The 17,771-nt window shown below is 51.6% G+C and overlaps 1 protein-coding gene and 1 long non-coding RNA gene across 3 annotated transcripts in view; one reads left to right on the forward strand and one right to left on the reverse strand.

Moving 5' to 3' along the window:
* The window catches only part of LOC122544297 (uncharacterized), a 38,172-nt gene extending 20,892 nt beyond the window's left edge, over positions 1–17,280 (forward strand). Inside the window, exons 2-3 of the long non-coding RNA XR_015754351.1 lie at positions 11,996–12,110; positions 14,711–17,280. This is a non-coding gene — a long non-coding RNA (uncharacterized LOC122544297). The remainder of the gene's footprint in view (positions 1–11,995; positions 12,111–14,710) is intronic.
* Positions 1–17,369, reverse strand: part of ache (acetylcholinesterase (Yt blood group)) — a 67,374-nt gene extending 50,005 nt beyond the window's left edge. The window contains exon 1 of one of the 2 annotated variants that reach the window (XM_043683427.2): positions 17,235–17,367. The gene's annotated coding sequence lies outside the window, so the exon portion shown is untranslated. Of the gene's footprint in view, positions 1–17,234 lie in introns of both variants that reach the window. The other variant, XM_043683432.2, reaches the window with a different exon arrangement.
* Between the last annotated feature and the right edge of the window lie 402 nt (positions 17,370–17,771).

Genomic DNA, 17,771 nt, shown 5'->3' on the forward strand with positions numbered 1-17,771 from the left:
GTATGTCCTGACGAAGGGTTTTTGCTCAAAACGTCAATTCTCCTGCTCCTCAGATGCTGCCTGACCTGCTGTGCTTTTCCAGCACCACACCCTGTAGTTACTGACACTTCTTGGCAGTGGAAACAGTTTCAGCCTACCCGGTCTTAACAAATTTTTTGCTTCCTGCAAACCCGATTTCATCTCCTCCAACCTTCTCTATCCTAAGGAGAACAGTTCCAGCCTTCCCTTTTTCTCTTCCTTTTAAAATGCTTCACTGTTCCTGACATGGCCTGATAATCAATACCTAGAGACAGAACAGAAATGAATAAGAAGACGGCACCTACCAAGCACTTGATCCCAACAGTCTGAAACGTTTCAAGCTCCCTTGACCAGCTGAAGCTATTTAAAGGCTGCAGCTGTCCCACAGGAACACATTGAGGTTTAAGCATGAATGCAAATTGAAGAGGAGATTTAGTGTCTGATAATAAAGGGGTATGAGGGTCCTTTGGCCAGTGAGAGGCTGCACTGTTTTAAAGTGACAGGGCCTCTGTTGTTCAAATGGACAGGCCAGCTTTCAAAAAGCCGTCAAGAAAAATGTAACTTCCCAATGTCTCAGCTGACCTCCTGACATCAGCTTGTCACTGACATTTCACTGTATCGTGTTAATTAGGTATCTAATGAATGTATTAAAATATTAAAATACAGCTGGATACTATTGGACAATCTACCACTTGTAATATGACTTTTTAAAAGTTGAACAATGACTTGCATTTATATAGCACTGTACGTGCCTTCAGGATGTCCCAAAGCAGAGCCTTTTGAAGTTTTTAGGTTCCAGAAACAGCACCATCAGTTATTTTTGGTGCAAGATAAATATTGGCCTGGACATCAGGTAGACCTTCCATGCTCTTCTCTGAAATAGTACTGTGGAATCTTTTGTACTGCAAAAGCAGATGGAGCCTTTGTTTGAAGTTACTGAGACAGCACATCAATGCAGTTCCACCTCAATCCTACACTGGGAAGGTCAGCCTGGATGATACACCTTCTGCCTCAGAGCTGGGAGTGATGTCACAAAGCCAAGACTAAATACAGAGGATTGAGACTGGGTGGCTCAGTGGTTAGCACTGCTGCCTCAAAGCGCCGGGGGAACAGGGTTTGATTCCAACCTCAGGTGACTATTTGTGTACAGTTTGCGTGTTTTTCCCATATCTGCGTGGGTTTGCTCCAGAGGTTTGGTGGATTGGCCATGCTAAATTGCCCATAGTAGCCAGGGATATGTTGGCTATGGGCTAGCCATGGGAAATGCTAGGCCAAACTGGGTAAGGATAGCAGATTTCCTTCCCTGAAGGTGACTGGTGGGCCAGGTAGGTTTTCACAATAACCAATGGTACTTTTGTGTTCACTGTTAATGAAACTAGCTGTTAATTCTGGATTTTCTTGTTAATTCAGTTTAAATTCCACCAGTTTTGACCAGAAATTCAACTGGACTCACCATATAAATATAGTGGCTACTAGAACAGGTCAGAGGCCAGGAATACCTCAGCATGTAACTCACCTCCTGACTCCCAAATCCTGTCCACCATCAACAAGGCACAAGTCAGGAGTGTGATGCAATACTCCCCCCTTGCCTGGATGAGTGCAGTCCCAACAACACTCAAGAAGCTTGACATCATCCTACCTGTTTGATTTGCATTATATCCATAAGTATCCACTCCCTCCACCACCGATACTCAGTAGTAGGTGTGTACCATCTACAAGATGCACTGCAGCAATTCACCAAAGATCCTCAGACAGCACCTTCCAAACCCACAACCACTTTCATCTAGAAGGACAAGGGCAGCAGATACATAGGAACACCACCAAGCTTCCCTCCAGGTCACTCACCATCCTGACTTGGAAATATACTCCTGTTCCTTCACTGTCACTGGGTCAAAATCCTGGAATTCCTACCCCGAAGGGCATTGTGAGTCAACCCACAACAAGTGGACTGCAGCGATTCAAGATGGCAGCTCACCCCCACTTTCTCAAGGGGCAACTAGGGACTGGGCCCAGCCAGTGACACCCACATTCCACATGTACATAGCAATAGAAAAAGCTGCTACAATTCCACCACAGGAACTCGTGTTCTTAGGGGACTTGCTGGGGCCTCTACATTACTAGGTGACTGACCTTACTATTACACCAACTCCTGCCCATCCTATTGTTCTTCTATCTGATGCCCCTACATCAATCTGTCTACTTCTGTCCACAAAGAGTGTTTCATTCTCTCTATATTTTTCCCTCTCTACTTTGCTGTTGTCTCTTGCCTATTGGTTAATTTCATTGCCTTGATTTCTAACTAGCTGTCAGTCTGCCAATGTATGACCTACTGCAATTCTCAACATAATTCAACCTGCTCAGGAAAAATAATTCAACTCCTACATTCCACACACAAAAACACAAACAAAGCATTTATCATGAATACTGACCTCTCCCATCTGCAAGTCAGCTCTTGATTTCTAATTCTGTCATTCACTCCACCTGAACGGTCACATTGGATCCTATAGCTCACTGGCTGTTTAAATACAAGGGAGAGGCTGTGATGATGTAGTACCAGGAGTCCAGCTCACTGCCACAAACCATTACAAATGTCCTTATCCTGTAATACTGAGTATGCAAGCAGTTTCACTACACCACAAAGATCCGTAAATGTTCATTCTCGTCCAAGAGACTGTTCAATGTCAGTGTCTCAAGGTTCTTGCCTTTGAATCAGAGGATTGTCGCTAATTGTAGCCATTTCAGGGCTATGATTGCATTAGAGCTGCTGTGACAGACTGACAGTATCCTCACTGTCGGAAGATCAATCCCGAGGGAGCCCTCACTGGTGGAGGATCAGTCCCGAGGGAGCCCTCACTGACAGAGGATCAGTCCCGAGGGAGCCCTCACTGGTGGAGGATCAGTCCCGAGGGAGCCCTCACTGACGGAGGATCAGTCCCGAGGGAGCCCTCACTGACGGAGGATCAGTCCCGAGGGAGCCCTCACTGACAGAGGATCAGTCCCGAGGGAGCCCTAACTGGTGGAGGATCAGTCCCGAGGGAGCCCTCACTGTCGGAGGATCAGTCCCGAGGGAGCCCTTACTGACGGAGGATCAGTCCTGAGGGAGCCCTCACTGACAGAGGATCAGTCCCAAGGGAGCCCTCACTGACAGAGGATCAGTCCCGAGGGAGCCCTCACTGGTGGAGGATCAGTCCCGAGGGAGCCCTCACTGACAGAGGATCAGTCCCGAGGGAGCCCTCACTGACGGAGGATCAGTCCCGAGGGAGCCCTCACTGACAGAGGATCAATCCCGAGGGAGCCCTAACTGGTGGAGGATCAGTCCCGAGGGAGCCCTCACAGACGGAGGATCAGTCCCGAGGGAGCCCTCACTGGGGGAGGATCAATCCCGAGGGAGCCCTCACTGACGGAGGATCAGTCCCGAGGGAGCCCTCACTGGTGGAGGATCAGTCCAGAGGGAGCCCTCACTGACGGAGGATCAGTCCCGAGGGAGCCCTCACTGACGGAGGATCAGTCCCGAGGGAGCCCTCACTGACGGAGGATCAGTCCCGAGGGAGCCCTCACTGGAGGACGATCAGTCCCGAGGGAGCCCTCACTGACGGAGGATCAGTCCCGAGGGAGCCCTTACTGACGGAGGATGTCCCGAGGGAGCCCTCACTGACGGAGGATCAGTCCCGAGGGAGCCCTCACTGGTGGAGGATCAGTCCCGAGGGAGCCCTCACTGACAGAGGATCAGTCCCGAGGGAGCCCTCACTGACAGAGGATCAGTCCCGAGGGAGCACTCACTGTTGGAGGGTCAGTCCCGAGGGAGCCCTCACTAACAGAGGATCAGTCCCGAGGCAGCCCTCACTGACAGAGGATCAGTCCCGAGGGAGCCCTCACTGTCGGTGGGTCAGTCCCGAGGGAGCCCTCACTAACAGAGGATCAGTCCCAAGGGAGCCCTCACTGGTGGAGGATCAGTCCCGAGGGAGCCCTCACTGGTGGACGATCAGTCCCGAGGGAGCCCTCACTGGTGGAGGATCAGTCCCGAGGGAGCCCTCACTGACAGAGGATCAGACCCAAGGGAGCCCTCACTGACAGAGGATCAATCCCGAGGGAGCCCTCACTGGTGGAGGATCAGTCCCGAGGGAGACTTCACTGGTGGAGGATCAGTCCCGAGGGAGCCCTCACTGGTGGAGGATCAGTCCCGAGGGAGCCCTCACTGACAGAGGATCAGTCCCGAGGGAGCCCTCACTGGTGGACGATCAGTCCCGAGGGAGCCCTCACTGGAGGACGATCAGTCCCAACGGAGCCCTCACTGATGGAGGATCAGTCCCGAGGGAGCCCTCACTGACGGAGGATCAATCCCGAGGGAGCCCTCACTGGAGGACGATCAGTCCCAACGGAGCCCTCACTGACGGAGGATCAGTCCCGAGAGAGCCCTCACTGACAGAGGATCACTCCCGAGGGAGCCCTCACTGACAGAGGATCAGTCCCAAGGGAGCCCTCACTGACGGAGGTTCAGTCCCGAGGGAGCCCTCACTGGAGGACGATCAGTCCCGAGTGAGCCCTCACTGACAGAGGATCACTCCCGAGGGAGCCCTCACTGACAGAGGATCAGTCCCAAGGGAGCCCTCACTGACAGAGGATCAGTCCCGAGGGAGCCCTCACTGACGGAGGATCAGTCCCGAGGGAACCCTCACTGACGGAGGATCAGTCCCGAGGGAGCCCTCACTGATGGAGGATCAGTCCCGAGGGAGCCCTCATTGACGGAGGATCAGTCCCGAGGGAGCCCTCACTGACAGAGGATCAGTCCCGAGGGAGCCCTCACTGGTGGAGGATCAGTCCCGAGGGAGCCCTCATTGACGGAGGATCAGTCCCGAGGGAGCCCTCACTGACAGAGGATCAGTTCCGAGGGAGCCCTCACTGTCGGAGGATCAGTCCCGAGGGAGCCCTCACTGACAGAGGATCAATCCCGAGGGAGCCCTCACTGACAGAGGATCAGTCCCGAGGGAGCCCTCACTGACGGAGGATCAGTCCCGAGGGAGCCCTCACTGACGGAGTATCAGTCCCGAGGGAGCCCTCACTGGTGGAGGGTCAGTCCTGAGGGAGCCCTCACTGACAGAGGATCAGTCCCGAGGGAGCCCTCACTGGTGGACGATCAGTCCCGAGGGAGCCCTCACTTTTGGAGGATCAGTCCTGAGGGAGCCCTCACTGGTGGAGGATCAGTCCTGAGGGAGCCCTCACTGACAGAGGATCAGTCCCGAGGGAGCCCTCACTGGTGGAGGATCAGTCCCGAGGGAGCCCTCACTGACAGAGGATCAGTCCCGAGGGAGCCCTCACTGACGGAGGATCAGTCCCGAGGGAGCCCTCACTGACAGAGGATCAGTCCCGAGGGAGCCCTCACTGACAGAGGATCAGTCCCGAGGGAGCCCTCACTGACAGAGGATCAGTCCCGAGGGAGCCCTCACTGACGGAGGATCAGTCCCGAGGGAGCCCTCACTGACGGAGGATCAGTCCCGAGGGAGCCCTCACTGACAGAGAATCAGTCCCGATGGAGCCCTCACTGGTGGAGGATCAGTCCCGATGGAGCCCTCACTGACAGAGGATCAGTCCCGCGGGAGCCCCTCACTGGTGGAGGATCAGTCCCGATGGAGCCCTCACTGACAGAGGATCAGTCCCGAGGGAGCCCTCACTGGTGGAGGATCAGTCCCGAGGGAGCCCTCACTGGTGGACGATCAGTCCCGAGGGAGCCCTCACTGGTGGAGGATCAGACCCGAGGTAGCCCTCACTGGTGGAGGATCAGTCCCGAGGGAGCCCTCACTGACAGAGGATCAGTCCCGAGGGAGCACTCACTCGGGGAGGATCAGTCCCGAGGGAGCCCTCACTGGACGATCAGTCCCGAGGGAGCCCTCACTGGTGGAGGATCAGTCCCGAGGGAGCCCTCACTGGTGGAGGATCAGTCCCGAGGGAGCCCTCACTGACAGAGGATCAGTCCCGAGGGAGCCCTCACTGACAGAGGATCAGTCCCGAGGGAGCCCTCACTGACAGAGGATCAGTCCCGAGGGAGCCCTCACTGACGGAGGATCAGTCCCGAGGGAGCCCTCACTGACGGAGGATCAGTCCCGAGGGAGCCCTCACTGGTGGAGGATCAGTCCCGAGGGAGCCCTCACTGACGGAGTATCAGTCCCGAGGGAGCCCTCACTGACAGAGGATCAGTCCCGATGGAGCCCTCACTGACAGAGGATCAGTCCCGAGGGAGCCCTCACTGGTGGACGATCAGTCCCGAGGGAGCCCTCACTGGTGGAGGATCAGTCCCGAGGGAGCCCTCACTGGTGGACGATCAGTCCCGAGGGAGCCCTCACTGGTGGACGATCAGTCCCGAGGGAGCCCTCACTGGTGGACGATCAGTCCCGAGGGAGCCCTCACTGGTGGAGGATCAGACCCGAGGGAGCCCTCACTGGTGGAGGATCATTCCCGAGGGAGCCCTCACTGACAGAGGATCAGTCCCGAGGGAGCCCTCACTGACAGAGGATCAGTCCCGAGGGAGCCCTCACTGGACGATCAGTCCCGAGGGAGCCCTCACTGTCGGAGGATCAGACCCGAGGGAGCCCTCATTGGTGGAGGATCAGTCCTGAGGGAGCCCTCACTGGACGATCAGTCCCGAGGGAGCCCTCACTGGTGGAGGATCAGACCCAAGGGAGCCCTCACTCGGGGAGGATCAGTCCCGAGGGAGCCCTCACTGGACGATCAGTCCTGAGGGAGCCCTCACTGGACGATCAGTCCCGAGGGAGCCCTCACTGGTGGAGGATCAGACCCGCGGGAGCCCTCACTCGGCGAGGATCAGTCCCGAGGGAGCCCTCACTGGACGATCAGTTCCGAGGGAGCCCTCACTGGACAATCGGTCCCGAGGGTGCCCTCACTGGTGGAGGAACAGACCCGAGGGAGCCCTCACTGACAGAGGATCAGACCCGAGGGAGCCCTCACTGACAGAGGATCAGTCCCGAGGGAGCCCTCACTGGTGGACGATCAGTCACGAGGGAGCCCTCACTGACAGAGGATCAGTCCCGAGGGAGCCCTCACTGGTGGACGATCAGTCACGAGTGTTCCCTCACTGACAGAGGATCAGTCCCGAGGGAGCCCTCACTGATGGAGGATCAGTCCCGAGGGAGCCCTCATTGACGGAGGATCAGTCCCGAGGGAGCCCTCACTGACAGAGGATCAGTCCCGAGGGAGCCCTCACTGTCGGAGGATCAGTCCCGAGGGAGCCCTCACTGGTGGAGGATCAGTCCCGAGGGAGCCCTCACTGACAGAGGATCAGTCCCGAGGGAGCCCTCACTGACGGAGGATCAGTCCCGAGGGAGCCCTCACTGGTGGAGGGTCAGTCCCGAGGGAGCCCTCACTGACAGAGGATCAGTCCCGAGGGAGCCCTCACTGGTGGACGATCAGTCCCGAGGGAGCCCTCACTTTTGGAGGATCAGTCCCGACGGAGCCCTCACTGGTGGAGGATCAGTCCCGAGGGAGCCCTCACTGGTGGAGGATCAGTCCCGAGGGAGCCCTCACTGGTGGAGGATCAGTCCCGAGGGAGCCCTCACTGACAGAGGATCAGTCCCGAGGGAGCCCTCACTGGTGGAGGATCAGTCCCGAGGGAGCCGTCACTGACAGAGGATCAGTCCCGAGGGAGTCCTCACTGACAGAGGATCAGTCCCGAGGGAGCCCTCACTGACAGAGGATCAGTCCTGAGGGAGCCCTCACTGACAGAGGATCAGTCCTGAGGGAGCCCTCACTGGTGGAGGATCAGTCCCGAGGGAGCCCTCACTGGTGGAGGATCAGTCCCGAGGGAGCCCTCACTGACAGAGGATCAGTCCCGAGGGAGCCCTAACTGGTGGAGGATCAGCCCCGTGGGAGCCCTCACTGGTGGAGGATCAGTCCCGAGGGAGCCCTCACTGACGGAGGATCAGTCCCGAGGGAGCCCTCACTGACAGAGGATCAGTCCCGATGGAGCCCTCTCTGGAGGACAACCAGTCCTGAGGGAGCCCTCACTGACATAGGATCTGTCCCGAGGGAGCCCTCACTGGTGGAGGATCAGTCCCGAGGGAGAGCTCACTGACAGAGGATCAGTCCCGCGGGAGCCCTCACTGACCGAGGATCAGTCCCGATGGAGCCCTCTCTGGAGGACAATCAGTCCTGAGGGAGCCCTCACTGACATAGGATCAGTCCCGAGGGAGCCCTCACTGGTGGAGGATCAGTCCCGAGGGAGCGCTCACTGACAGAGGATCAGTCCCGAGGGAGCCCTCACTGACAGAGGATCAGTCCCGAGGGAGCCCTCACTGGTGGAGGATCAGTCCCGAGGGAGCCCTCACTGGTGGAGGATCAGTCCCGAGGGAGAGCTCAGTGACAGAGGATCAGTCCCGAGGGAGCCCTCACTGACAGAGGATCAGTCCCGAGGGAGCCCTCACTGACAGAGGATCAGTCCCGAGGTAGCCCTCACTGGTGGAGGATCAGTCCCGAGGGAGCCCTCACTGACAGAGGATCAGTCCCGAGGGAGCCCTCACTGACAGAGGATCAGTCCCGAGGGAGCCCTCACTGACAGAGGATCAGTCCCGAGGTAGCCCTCACTGGTGGAGGATCAGTCCTGAGGGAGCCCTCACTGGTGGACGATCAGTCCCGAGGGAGCCCTCACTGGTGGAGGATCAGTCCCGAGGGAGCCCTTACTGACAGAGGATCAGTCCCGAGGGAGCCCTCACTGACAGAGGATCAGTCCCGAGGGAGCCCTCACTGACAGAGGATCAGTCCCGAGGTAGCCCTCACTGGTGGAGGATCAGTCCTGAGGGAGCCCTCACTGGTGGACGATCAGTCCCGAGGGAGCCCTCACTGGTGGAGGATCAGTCCCGAGGGAGCCCTCACTGGTGGAGGATCAGTCCCGAGGGAGCCCTCACTGGTGGAGGATCAGTCCCGAGGGAGCCCTCACTGGTGAAGGATCAGTCCCGAGGGAGCCCTCCCTGGTGGAGGATCAGTCCCGAGGGAGCCCTCACTGACAGAGGATCAGTCCCGAGGGAGCCCTCACTGACAGAGGATCAGTCCCGAGGGAGCCCTCACTGGACGATCAGTCCCGAGGGAGCCCTCACTGGACGATCAGTCCCGAGGGAGCCCTCACTGGACGATCAGTCCCGAGGGAGTCCTCACTGGACGATCAGTCCCGAGGGAGCCCTCACTGGTGGATCAGACCCGAGGGAGCCCTCACTCGGGGAGCATCAGTCCCGAGGGAGCCCTCACTGGACGATCAGTCCTGAGGGAGTCCTCACTGGACAATCAGTCCCGAGGGAGCCCTCACTGGTGGAGGATCAGACCCGAGGGAGCCCTCACTCGGGGAGGATCAGTCCCGAGGGAGCCCTCACTGGACGATCAGTCCCGAGGGAGCCCTCACTGGACAATCGGTCCCGAGGGTGCCCTCACTGGTGGAGGATCAGACCCGAGGGAGCCCTCACTGACAGAGGATCAGACCCGAGGGAGCCCTCACTGACAGAGGATCAGTCCCGAGGGAGCCCTCTCTGGTGGACGATCAGTACCGAGGGAGCCCTCACTGTTGGAGGATCAGTCCCGAGGGAGCCCTCACTGACAGAGGATCAGTCCCGAGGGAGCCCTCACTCCGGGAGGATCAGACCCGAGGGAGCCATCACTGACACAGGATCAGTCCCGAGGGAGCCCTCACTGGTGGACGATCAGCACCGAGGGAGCCCTCACTGACAGAGGATCAGTCCCGAGGGAGCCCTCACTGGTGGAGGATCAGTCCCGAGGGAGCCCTCACTGACAGAGGATCAGTCCCGAGGGAGCCCTCACTGGTGGAGGATCAGTCCCGAGGGAGCCCTCACTGGTGGACGATCAGTCCCGAGGGAGCCCTCACTGACAGAGGATCAGTCCCGAGGGAGCCCTCACTGGTGGACGATCAGTACCATGGGAGTGCTGCAGTGCTATCTTTTTAATGAGGCTTTCTACAGAGGCCTCTGCCACAGCACCATTCCCAGCACAGATGTTCCTGTGTGGAAGTGAATACGCCACTGGCACTATTGAAAAGAAAATGTTCTCCCTGCTCTCCCGTGCTGTCTTCAATGCCTTCACTTAAATCACTGAAAAATGTAAAGCAAAAGACTGTGGATGCTGAAACTCTGAAATAAAACAGAATGTGCTGCAGAGTCACATTGGATTTACAATATTAACCATTTTTCTGTCCTCAGGTGGTGCCAGACCTGCTCAAGCTCCCAGCACGAACCTCTTTTTTAATCAGTGAACAAATAGACTATCAGGCAACTATCGCAGTTTGCTCCGCGCTTTGTGAACCTTAACCACTTGGACCTTTCAAAAAGCTATTCCATTGACAGCGGAGCACTCTGTGCTCTCCTGTGGTGGTGATAGGGTGCCACAGAAATGTAAGTTCTTTGTTTTTCAGAGCTGCTGCATTTGTAAATGCCTTCATCTATAACGGACTGACTGGCAGTTCACGAAAAGAGAGAAAGTACAAACCAAGAGTGCACCCCAGTGCGAGAATGAAATGACAGGCATTTCCAAGATCCAAACACTCTTGTCAGGTCAGACCTGCCTGTGAACTTTGGGCGAGCTTTCGGTCTAATTATACCCTGGGGGAGGGGTAACAAAAGTTCCTTGTGCCTTTCTGTAAGCTGGGGCTGTTTTCCGGTGGCATTTCCGCAAGGATTCCATGTGTCCTGTTATTGACACCCTGGAGACTTCAGAGCCAGTGTTCACAGAAACAGCAGCTGCAAATGGCTGGGCTACATTTACACAGATCAGCATCCAACTGGGGTTTCACAAGAACTGGATTCCCTCCCAGTGCTCTTCATCTGTGTAGGTGGGAATGCTTTGCTGCCAGCCGGGTGGCTTCAGATTTTTCTTTTATCGGAGTGACTCTTACTTTTGCTACAATGTCCGTAAACTCCCACAAATTGACAGTAAAACTGAACAACACAGGAGGAATTAAATAAAGGGAGGATTTGGGAAGCAGACAACAACGGTCGATCTCTCCCAGTGTGTGTGGAGACAGAAGGGGACCATCTGGACCGGGAGTAAAACAAAGGCTTCTGCTGTCAGGATTGAGCCACACTGACCCTTTTGCCTTTAATTGTACCCGCACATTTTAGTTCTGTCCGTTCCTCCTCTTTGAACTGTTATTTCCAGCTAGTTTTCCTGTTTCTCTGAGTCTGTAACTCCCTCCTTCTGTTTTGCTAGCTTACCGCGCTATTTTTGTTTGACTGTCTCTCTATGAATATCAGTTTTCCGGACTGGGACTCTCTTTTTGGATTTGCAATCTTTATTTCTGTCTGACTGTCCCTATTTTGGTCCCTGTCCATTTCAGGTTCCCTATCTGTGCCTCTCTCGCTCTGACTTCCCCCTTTTGGGCTGTAATCTCTATTTCTGTCCAACCATGTCAGATGATACCTGCCTCTCTGCCTGGCTATCCTGTTGGCTATTTCTTTCAAATCTGAATATGGGCTGAAAGTGGACTGGAAACCCAATGGAATAGGACTGTTTACTCAGTTTGTTCACACAAGTCAATGAACTCACTCCTTTAATTCTCCTGTCAAGGGCTAGGTCAATGTGGCATTACTGCATTAAGTGATGCAAAGTAATTATATTTTTAGTAACAGAATCTTCCATGCGAAAGAGAGATTTATCTATTAATAACAAGAGGATTTACACATCCCATTCATAGGAAACTGAGTTTAGGGGAAACATTTTGCCATTTGGTACAAAATATGACATCTAATTTTATATTTAAGATCTGTTGAATGCTTCTGTAATCTTCTGGAACCTTCTTCAGATTTTTGACAGCTATGTTCAAACTGACAAGTCCAAAAGGAATATGACATGGGTTGATGAATCCCCCCCAGGAGTGTCACATTTGCTGTTAAATAATGTAATAAAAAAGGAGTTTCTCTTGTTGCCCCAGCATTGTGAATAACCTCATACAAACTACAATTTGCATTTATAGAGCGCCACTTTGGTACTGAAATATCCCAAGGGGTTTCGTGGTAGATTAATCAGAAACGGACTCCGAGCCGAATAAGGAGATATTAGGGCCGAAGATCAGAAGTTTGGACCATGAGGTAAGTTTAAGGAACATCTTAAAGGAGGGAGGTGAAGAAGGAATTCTAGAATTAAGGCTGAGATGGCTAAAGGCATCAGAGGACCTTCAGAGGTTTTATGTTAAGATGCTATAAAATCTCAAGTTGTTATGTCATAGTTATATTTATTGCTAGAAGATGGATGTAGTGTAATATATTCATGTCTGAAATATGCATCCTGTTTCAATTATATCTAATATTTGAATTTATGAATAATTTTGACACTAATGCAAAGGTAAGGTAATATCTATGTGCAGTTTGTATAAAGATATTCAATATGGTTTGTGCATGTACTTGATATAGCAGTTAAAATAAATGTACATTGATGTAAAATCACTCAGCATAGGAGGAGGCAATTTGGCCCCTTGTTCCTGCATTGACTCTTTTTGCTTAGCTTCTTAGCCTTCTCTTCTTCCCCACAGTCTGTAGTCTTTCCTTTTCAAGCATTTATAGCATCCCCTTTGCACATTCGAAAGTTACTTTTGAAATTGCTTCCACTATACTTCCAGGCAGTGCACTTCAAGTTTGCTGTTAAAAAAATCATCTCCTACTCTGATTTTTTTTCTTAATCTATATCCTCTAATTATCAAACCTCTTGTGAATAGAAACAGTTTCTCTATATTTAGTTTATTAAAACCCTTGGTTTTTTTTTTCAAAACTCCTAACACATTCCTTTCTCTGCTTTAAGATGAACAATTCCAACTTCTGACAAAACTGAAGTACTGTATACACAAGGTGCTGACAGATCAGTGCAAGCTCCCCTCCTCCAAATAAAGTCAATCTCTTACCTTTCCCCCACTGCTCTCAGACACATCCCATCTTATTCTGTAGTTTCTCCACTATTACCCTCAAGCTCTCTCTCTCTGAGCACCTTTCATCTATGAGATCTATCCCTGATTCCTCCCTCCTCCTCCCCAATCTCCCAGTCTGCTCCTAAATAGCCTAGTTCTCCCACCCCCACCACTCCATATTAGGTACTTACCTCATTTTTGGTCCTATCATGACAACTGGAATGCACTGCTGAAAGTTCAGTGGAAGCATTCCAGAGTGCATTGCATAATTATTCAAATAGATATGATGTTCAGGGGAAAAGACAAGAGAGTGGCACTAAGTCATGACACACACTTGGACACGATGAGCTGAATGGCTTTCTCCTCCACCGTAACAATTCTGTGATTCTGCCAACACCCTCCTCTCTTTCAGCTGCAAATGACATCCTCTGCAAGTATGACAATGGTGAATGGGGGTGAGCTCTGACCTGGTCAGCCAATGCCTCTCTGTTTTCCAATTTAGTGGGATTGTCCTCATTTGTTTCAATCCTTACCTATGCAATCATAGTTAGCTCATCTCCAGTCTTGACTTCTCTATCTACCTTACACTGTTACTATGGAATCCCCAATTTTATTGTACCTTATCTACATGTTTCCCCTTGGTGATATCATGAAAGGCAAGGGTTTGACCTCCACATGTATAATGACAACATTCAGCTCTGCCTCTTCATGTCTACTCTCCACTCCTTCCACTGCCTCTCTATTGTTAGACTGCTTGTGCTTAATTAAAACACAATTACCCCTTCCCTTTCCTTTAACAACACTTCATTTATAGAGCACTTATAATTTAATTAACCTTTCCAAAATGCTTCCATCAAACAAAATTTGGCACCAAGAGTCACAAAGAAATATGGCAGTAGGCAGCCAACAGCTTGATCGAAGATGCAGATTTACTCAGTGAATTAGAAAAAGGTTCAGAGGTTTTGGGATGGAATTCCAGAGCTCAGGGCCAAAGCAGCAAAATGCACAACCTGTCACCACACAAGAAGTCAGAACTGAAGAGACACAGAACTCTCAGGGCAATGTGAGATTGGAGGAGGTTAGAAAGATAGACAGCAGTAAGATTGTCTTTTCACCTATAGCCACTGACTGACTGCTTCTGCACAAAATATTGAAAAAGCATTTGCAGCAGGTTCTGGTTGGACAGCTGTCGTAGCAGAACTTAATTTGCAGGGATCTATGAGAGCAAAAGAAATCAACAATACTCAAAAAAAAAATCAATTGAACTGACAATAATCAGCCTTTATTGTAAGTACTGCAGCACTTGGCTGAAACTTAGCAAGAGGAGGGATTCAGATCGTTCCCTATTTCCCTTCCAAGTTTCGCACCTTTACAAAAGAAAAGGAACACATTATATATTTTAAAATATGCTAAACAATTACAGATTACCATGAAATGTGCATCATCTGTAACACTGAACCTTAGTCTAAAACAAAATTAATCATTTGGGTCATTCCATGATTCTGTTTCTATTATACGGACCTTTTGTTTAGGCTAAGATCTGCCTAAAATGTTCAAAATGTTCAAGGAGCTGTTACAAGGTTAAGAATCAGCCTGTGTCATGTTTACTGTTTCCGACCTCTCTTCACAGTTTTTTAACTTACAGAATTATAACTCGAGAATTGACTAACATTTTTCCCCATCATGCATTGTTAAATGTTCCCCACAATACCACAGAGCTAAGTACTGGTATGTTGGAAAAAACACTCATTTGCTTCAACTGTTGAATTGCACATAGATCTTTTGTTTCAGGACAAGATCAATTCAACAAGATCAGCCTCACATTCACTTTGGTCAGCTCACCTCTGGACTGTAGCACACAGCCCCGGGAATTAATCTTCAGAAGGACGAGGTGCAGAGGCTTGGAAACATCAGCAAGTTCCCTGCCAGAACTCAAACCACCTTTACTTGGAAATATATTGCCATTCCTTCAGTATTACTACGTCAAATTCCTCCCTAGTGGCACTGTTGGGTTCCGATGGGCCAAGGATGGCAATAGTTCAAGAAGGCAGCTCACCACTATCTTCTCCAGGATAATTAGGGATGAGGATTAAATGGTAACCCAGCCAGTGGTGCTCACAGCAGATTAAACATTTTTAAAAATGTTAAAGTTATGATGCCAGGTTGCCTGAAAAATGGCAGAAACCTGGAACTCACTGTTCTAAAAATCTGTCAAGGCTGGAGGTAAGTTGAAAGCTTTGCAGTTGAGACAGATTTTGATGGGCAAAGATGTAAAGGTTACAAGATGTGGGGAGGTAAGATACGAACCAGTAGTGCATGACGAGATCTGAATGGCCTCCTCCTGTTTCCAACTTCATTGCATAATTTCCAGTGCTCCACTGGATTCAGGACGAGTGAAATATGGAGTAAGGATGAACATTCAACAAATCCAGGCCCTTCCTTCATGGGAACAAAGAGCCCATTTGGGATTTGGTAGTTGACCAACTTCAGGAATGAAGGATTGTTGCTGTGTTGAGGGATGGTGCAGTTGACGTGTGGAAGAAAAGGTGGGAGCAACCATTAAGCACTCCTGATATGATACTGTCTCAAGAAAGCTCTCAGATATGTTAAAGAATTCATCAAAGGTGACTTGGAGAAAGTAATTTCTCTCCTGAAGAAACTGTTTACCAGGGGACATAATGTTTAAAGTCAGAACTCCAGATGTTTAGCAGCAAAATCACGAGGTCACAGAAAAGGTGTGACTGACATCCACTTGCTCCTCTGACGCTCAATAGCAGCAGTGAGTACTATCTACAAGGTGCACTGCGGAAGTTCACCAAGGCTCCTCAGACAGCACCTTTCAAACCCATGACCTCTTCCATCTAGAAGGACGAGGCCAGCAGATACATGGGAATACCATCCCCTGCAAGTTCCCCACTGAACCCCTTACCGTCTTGACTTGGAAATATATTGCCTTTCCTTCACTGTTGCTGGGTCAAAATCCTGGAATTCCCTCTTCTAGTGTATTATGGGTCAACCTACAGCACATGGATTGCAGCGGTACAAGTAGGCAGCTCACTACCACCTTCTCAAGGATCGGCAATAGATGCTGGCCAGCCAACAATGCCTACGTCCCACAAATGAGGAAAAAGGTAGTGGAAATCTGAAATGCTAAAACTGCGTGCATGGTGGGATGCATACGTCTTTCAAGAGTAAGTTTTTTTTGTTGGGTAGGAGTGTCGAGGAACGGCTGCTAAATAGAGTTAAGGTACAGATCAGCCATGTTCTAACTGATGGAGCCGGTTCCAGGTCTGTTGGTCTACTGCAGTTTAATTAACTTACAATTTCCCCCCTTCCCTTTAGTAAGGGACCCTTCCTTCACATCCTTTGTTGTATTAAGCTAAACCGGACACATTTCTCTCCACAGGATCTGGCCAATGTTTAATACCTAGCGGGGAACACTTCCCCTATTCAGAGCTCCCCCTCTTTAAACTGTCCCTGGTGGTGAGGAGATTGCAACATTTCACTGAAGGTTAAAAAGCCTGACCATTTTTGCTCAAAAAAGGGTCACATTTCCCTGGTCCTGATCCCACCTTGTTGCCAGTGCTGCTATCGGGATGAGCAAGTGGCAGGACTCAACCCTCAACCTAACTCATGCTGAGAGCCCTGGAAGGAGATAAGGCCCGGAAAGGATTATGTAACCAACAGACAGTTTTACCGTGGGCCACACATTCCAGCCTCGATATCTTAAAGCTCCAGACCTTTTGAGTACTGAGGCCCATAGGCGAGCAGAGCCCAGAGGGTACAGCTCCCAACTCCAAAATGACAGGCATTAGGCAAAGTTAGATCCAGCGCTCACTCCCATCACCTGCTGCATCTACCAAGGGGTCAGGGAGATTATGGGATCAAAATCATCGGAAGTTTTCGTGCACCAGTCCAAAAACAACCCACAAATAGCTCAGGCGCCTTAATTATTGTGGCGTAGTCATGGACACCGAGACGGATCGACTGCTTCCTCTCACTGTCTCCTTTACATTGCAGACGCTTTGCAAATGTTTGGAGCCGTGCACACACACACACACACACACACACACCCCGCTTCGAATGCATATTGCTGTTGGAGCGGCTTGGACCCCTTTTCAAATGCATGCACAACCCCCTCTGTCCATTTCTTTCGCGCTGTTTGCAGCGGAATATCCCAACATCCCCGCTCACAGTCAGGGAAGAGAGGCACTCACATCACCAACCAGGATGCTCAGGATCCGCCAAAGCCGAATGCATTGGGTGGCAAGATGCAAAATAAAAATACCACGCCGAGGAAAGCCAGGTGACTTACCTGTGGTTGAATGGATGGTGAGGGCAGACACACAGACACACACACACACAGACAGAGGATGCAGACAGCGACAGGTAGGCGAGGTACCAGCAGCAGGAGCAGCAGACACACAGTAGCTAGCTACCCGTTTGCTGCTCAAGGTTGTGTCTCTGCCTGTTTGTGTGGGCTTTTCTTTTGGGGGGGGGGGGGGGGGGAATGATGAGCAAATGGGAAGAGTCTCGCGATGTTTGCAAAGGATCTGGGGGGTGGGGGAGGTGAGAGCCAGCATTTGTCCACAATGTAAGGGATGGGCATGGAGGCAATGGGCTGAGGACAGGGAGAAGGATGCAGAAGTCTGGTTGAACTGATTCTGTCAGTCAGCTCCTCCGTTCCACCAGGAGGCAAACTAATGTCACATTCAGAACTGTTGAAGCACTCGAGGTTTCAAGGCTTTCTTTTTAATTGTGCTGAAAAGGTATTTTGCTCTCTCTATATGAAAAAAAAACATATTTCCTATTGAAAGTTATCATTTTGTACTGTGCACAGATAACGCAAATG

The sequence above is a fragment of the Chiloscyllium plagiosum genome, unplaced genomic scaffold, assembly GCF_037043375.1.
Source record: "Chiloscyllium plagiosum isolate Xiang-an unplaced genomic scaffold, Cpla_swu_hap1 HiC_scaffold_44, whole genome shotgun sequence".
Lineage (NCBI taxonomy): Eukaryota > Metazoa > Chordata > Chondrichthyes > Orectolobiformes > Hemiscylliidae > Chiloscyllium > Chiloscyllium plagiosum.